The sequence below is a fragment of the Lactuca virosa genome, chromosome 5, assembly GCF_052849685.1.
Source record: "Lactuca virosa cultivar CGN04683 chromosome 5, Lactuca_virosa_CGN04683_v6, whole genome shotgun sequence".
Lineage (NCBI taxonomy): Eukaryota > Viridiplantae > Streptophyta > Magnoliopsida > Asterales > Asteraceae > Lactuca > Lactuca virosa.
In genome coordinates, this window is record NC_136430.1 from 383,605,668 (window position 1) to 383,611,667 (window position 6,000).

Genomic DNA, 6,000 nt, shown 5'->3' on the forward strand with positions numbered 1-6,000 from the left:
ACTGACATCATGATATTCCTACAATCTATGGGTGACGATATTGATGATTTTGATCTTCCAAAGATAAATCAAAATGTCGATTTAGAATTTGGAGTTTTTCGTGAGGTACAAGAAGAATGCTCTATAGTTTTAGAACCTGAACATTTACAAGCCCGAGATTTTCTCAATCCTGAACAGAAATGTGCGTATGATGAGGTAATGCGGCATGTCCATAATGATATTCCAGGAGTTTTCTTCATAGACGGTCCCGGTGGAACTGGAAAAACATTTTTGTACAAAGCTTTACTTGCTAATATTCGTTCATGTGGTCATATTGCACTCGCGACCGCTTCTTCGGGTGTTGCGGCTAATAATATGCCAGGGGGGAGAACAGCTCACTCGCGCTTTAAAATTCCAATCAATCTTGAAAATAACTCGGTCTGCAAGATTTCAAGACAAAGTGGTACTGCTCAACTACTTAGGACTGCAAAAGTAATCATTTGGGACGAAGCGTCTATGGCTAAAAGACATGCATTGGAGGCAGTTGATCGTACAATGAAAGATATCACTAGGGTGATGCTCCCGTTTGGTGGAAAGATAATGGTTTTGGGAGGTGATTTCAGACAAGTGTTGCCGGTGGTTAGACGTGGAACACGAGCACAGACTGTGGATTCTAGCATACGAATGTCGCCTCTTTGGTCTTCGATTATCAAGTTGCGGTTAACTATAAATATGAGAGCACTATCTAATCCATGGTTCTCAGACTTTCTATTACGTGTCGGTGATGGAGTTGAAGAAACGGTGCATGGAAACTTTATTCACATCCCTGATGATATGATAATTCCCTACACTAAAAAGGAAAAGTCATTGCATGCTTTGATTGATGCAATCTTTCCATCTTTTGAAATTAATAGATCTGAACCGGATTATATTATTTCGCGTGCAATACTATCCACAAGAAATGATAGTGTCGATGAGATTAATGATTATTTGATCGGCCGATTCCATGGAGAAGAGAGAATTTACTATAGTTTTGATGAAGCTGTGGACGATATAAATAACTTCTATCCCGTGGAATTCTTGAACACGCTCAGTGTTAGTGGTTTGCCCCCTCATTACTTAAGATTGAAATTTGGATGCCCGATAATACTGTTACGGAATCTCGACCCGTCAAATGGATTATGTAACGGCACTCGATTGATATTTAAAGTTTTCAGCACAATGTCATAGATGCCGAAATAGCTGTTGATCAACATGCTGGAAAGAGGGTATTTTTGCCAAGGATTCCTCTAAGTCCGTCTGAAGATGACCTGTTCCCGTTCAAGCTTAAGAGAAAGCAATTTCCAATTTGATTATGTTTTGCAATGACAATAAATAAAGCTCAGGGACAAACAATTCCAAATGTAGGAATTTATCTTCCAGAATCGGTTTTCTCGCATGGCCAACTTTATGTGGCATTATCCAGAGGGATATCACGTGCCACTACAAAAGTATTGGTGAAGCCCGATGAACAATTCAACGGCAGTGAAGTCTATACGTCAAATGTCGTGTATAAAGAAGTGTTGCGCGATCAATAATGATCAGCCAATCATGTGTTCATATTCATTTTTAAAGAATCTCAACTTTTCATTTTTGATTATTTTTTATTCTGTTTCTACGAGCATGGCTCTTATTGATAATTGTTTATGTGCATTAAACTATTTAAGCAAAAAAATAATCCTATATACGAAGTAATTTCTGAAAAAAAAACCGCACCCGTCGCTTGGCGCGGGTAGACGGCTAGTATATATATATATATATATATATATATATATATATATATATATATATATATCAATATGACAGAAACAAAGAGGGACAAAGAACAACAAAGGCAGATGAATATCATATGACATGCTTTCCATATCAACCAATAATCCGATTCAATGATTTATAATCAATGAGACATAACAATTTCAACTTGATATACTTCAATAAAACTTCAGTCCAAGTGGCATAGAAAATACAATTTCGGATTATCATTTTGCTAGCATTTACAGGCTTTCAGCCCTACCTAGCCTTCTACCAATACTAAAGTGATACGAATCATTCTCTACATGGCCAAAGGCATAAAGCCAATACCAAAGTGATACGAGACATGCTCTATATGGCCAAAGGCTTCATACCAATACCAAAGTGATGCTTACTCATTCACTTCATGGTCAAAGGTATAGCTCCATTATCATAATAACACCGGAAAGCACATTGCACATATAACACATAACATACAATTGTCCCTATATTGAACTCACCGTGAAATAACCGAATGATAAAATGATAATTTAGGCAACACTTTTTTCTAAAAATGACTTTCTTTGATGAAACCGGGGATTTTAGTTGAAAACCGGGCTTTGTGTGGGCAGAATTTCGACTAAAAATATTATTTTCTCGGGGTCTTCAGTGCGCCGGGACTTGCTTCGGGTGTTGGGGTAGTTCCCTAGGCTTTGGTGGGTATTAGGGTAATTTGAGAGAGAGTAGAGGGTGAAAGAGAGTCAATTTTGTAAACAAAAACCGGAAGACCTCGCTTTCTATTTATAGTATCCGGAGCCTCGCATTACGCTGGGCGTAACTCCTCGGTACGCTAGGCGTACTGCGTAGCGGTGCTCTACGTTGAGTGTAATCTAGTACGCGACGCATAGGTGAGACGTGGAGTGTAATCTAGTACACGCTAGGCGTACTGCGTAGCGGTGCTCTACGTTGAGTGTAATCTAGTACGCGACGCATAGGTGAGACGTGGATTTTGATCGGAACCCAGGCCTCAGACGTGGCTGAGTTAGGACGCGCGTCCATCATGCGAAGGCGCTAAGTGGCTGATACGTGTCTTCGTAGTACGCTGGGCGTACTTCTCTGGTCCAGCCTCATAATTTCTGCCATAAACTTCAAAAGTTCATATCATTCGCATACGACCTCCGTTTTTGACGTTCTTTATATCCACGCGTAGGGGATATTATACTCTACAACTTTCGTTTAGATTTCGTCGGCTAATTTTGACTTCATTTTTAATATTATATTTTTAACGGGCCGGGACAGGAAAAGTCCTTTAAAAATTCATAACTTCTTCATCTGACGTCCGTTTTCGTCTGTCTTTTTACCGTTGTACTACTATTGACGAGACCTTCGATTCTCGTTTAAGTTGTATCGGCTAAAAATCACTCGATCTTTATTTCGAGTTTCGGGCTGTGTACTACTATGTCGAATCTTAGAAAAATCATAAATTCCTCATACGAAGTCAGATTTGGATGTTCTTTTTATGAAAATTCTCGGTTTAACGAATACTACGACTTTCATTTAGATCACTAAATCAAAAAAGTAGTTTATCGTAAACTCACTTTTTACATCATATGACGTCGTGCCGGTTTTGTCGCGAAACTTCAATAAGTCATAACTTCTTCGTCATAACTCGGATTTCGATGAGGTTTTCGCCTAAGTGTTTCTAACGAGATAATATACAACTTTCAGTAACATTATTTTTACTTATTTCTAACTTTATATTTTCGTTAATTTCAATAGTTGACTTTTGATTGGAATCTCATAAGACTTCCAATACTTCCCGAATGATTCTAAACATAGTTTTACTTCAAATCTCATAAAAATATATTGTTAGAACTTAATGCTCAAAACCATATAATATTTAATAATATTTATTTTTAAATTAACAAAACACAATAACTGAACGTGTATGTTACAAATATTTCCTCCTTTTGAGGATTTCATCACCGAAATCACAAGGATTTAAACAAATAGAGATATTTCGCTCTTATCTCGTTCTTATTTTTCCAAGTATAATTTGGGCCTCGATGATGTTTCCACTTAATAAGCACTAACTCTACTTTTTATTACATAGATCAACCGTTCTCTCATTTATAATCTCTTCGGGCTCTTCTACATATCTTAATTTATTATCCATTTTCATCTCGGATAACGGAATCGTTTCGTCAAATATGCTCAAACATTTACGCAGATAACTTACATGAAACACATCATGAATACCTGCCAAATTCGGGCAATTCTAAACGATATGCTTGCTTATCAATTCTCGTTTCTGCGTAGGACTTTTGTCGATCCTGGGCCGCTTTCATTCTTTCTTGTACAATTTGAATCTTACCAGTGGTGTCTTGAATCATTTTAGGACCACCAAGGATTTTATGTCGTATATCACGCCAACACAATGGAGTACACAATGGAGTACGACATTTGTGCCCATATAGTGCTTCATATGACAACATTTTGATTGAAGTGTGGTAACTGTTATTATATGAAAATTCAACAAGAGGTAAGTACTTATTCCAATTACCACCGAACTCCAAGACACATGCACGAAGCATATCTTCCACTGTTTGGATTGTTCTCTCCGTCTGACCATCTGTCTGGGGATGATAAGCTGTGCTGAGAGCAACCCGAGATAAGGTCTTCACTTTTGTTACAACAACAACTCGAATGGTCATATTCTAATGACCATTGATTTCATAACGCAAAAGACACACAACAAAACAGACTCTTGTCTCTATTAGTCTAATACTATCATGGAAGAAATCTTCCTTCATATTTTAATGTGATATAATATCTTCATAGTAGGTAGCATTTCTAGTTAATAGTTTCTTAATCCTTTAATGAAGGTTGTTATACTTCTATCGACTACCTTGACCATCACCTTCTTCAATTTCCCGACTGAAGTTTCGTCACTATACAGAACATGGTTCTTTGAACCAATTAATTCACTTCGTAGATCTATATTAGTCGGACTTGATTCTTTATGACCAATAAGGTCCGAACGAAAATCATTTTCTTAGTCATCACCGAAACGAAGGTAATGACATACTTGAACAAAAACGGAATCGATTACTAGCTTCTTGGTAACCATGTGACTTTCCCTGATCCAAGTGTGAGTACTGTGCTTCCAGTAGTATAGGCCTCTACTACTATTCACACCTACTCATACTCGTCCCAAGTATTGTCTCGCAGTTTTCCAAGTCACCATACAAAATTACAAAGCAACTTATCACACATGTATGTGTTCAAACAAGCATATACAACAATTTCTCCTAGACTCAACTACGGATTTCACGTCTTTATCAAACACATCTTGGATTTCCTAAATTCAACTTCTAGAATCCTTTTTATGCATAAACTCGATCTAGCATATCCTAATATTTTTCCTAGGTCGATAGGAATTTCACTTCCAAATTCCTCATATAAATTCTTTCTCGGGTAGTGTCTACTCTGCAAGACACACTATACCAGAATTTACCCTAGTAGTGTGGAGACAAACGATCTCCAACTATTTATATCATTTTCTAACTCATAAAAGTTTCCATTCATATCATCCTTCCATGACATCGTCATTAATCTTAGAAGGTCTGCTTCTCATTTGTATTTCTTTCATGTCTACTTCATAAGAGTCAATCCTAGGAAGTCTGTATTTTAGTTGTATCTCAACATGTTCTACTAGCTTCAACTTCTTTCTCTGTCGTTCTTGATAGCAACATCTCTTCTCATACAATACTATGAGTGTATATCTTCTTCAACTATGTACTCTACCTTACTCTGACTAGTAAGTCATTCAGTCTTTCACAACTAAATGACTTATTTCATCACTATCCTAATCAAGTATGTCAAAGTCGGATTAACACACTATGGAACTTTCATTAGGATGTGATAGAAGTCAAATGTTACTCATTATTATTAAATACTAAATCTGAGCATCTTGTATAGGGTTGCATATCAGCTCTTACTGCATACTACATCACAATGTTTGGCAAGGTCTTGGCTTATTGAGTCTGAAAACTTTGTTAGCCTTTCCTTTGATCTTCATTGAATTCTTCTAAATCTTGCATAACATCAATTTCGATATTGTCGAAGTATTTATCACCATTTTCAACTCTTCTAATTCAGTAAGCAATTACTGCTTCAATCCGGTCAGCGGTGGAGCAACTTCATCGATTATGCAAAAACATTCATCTCGTCTGAATATACTTCAAACTC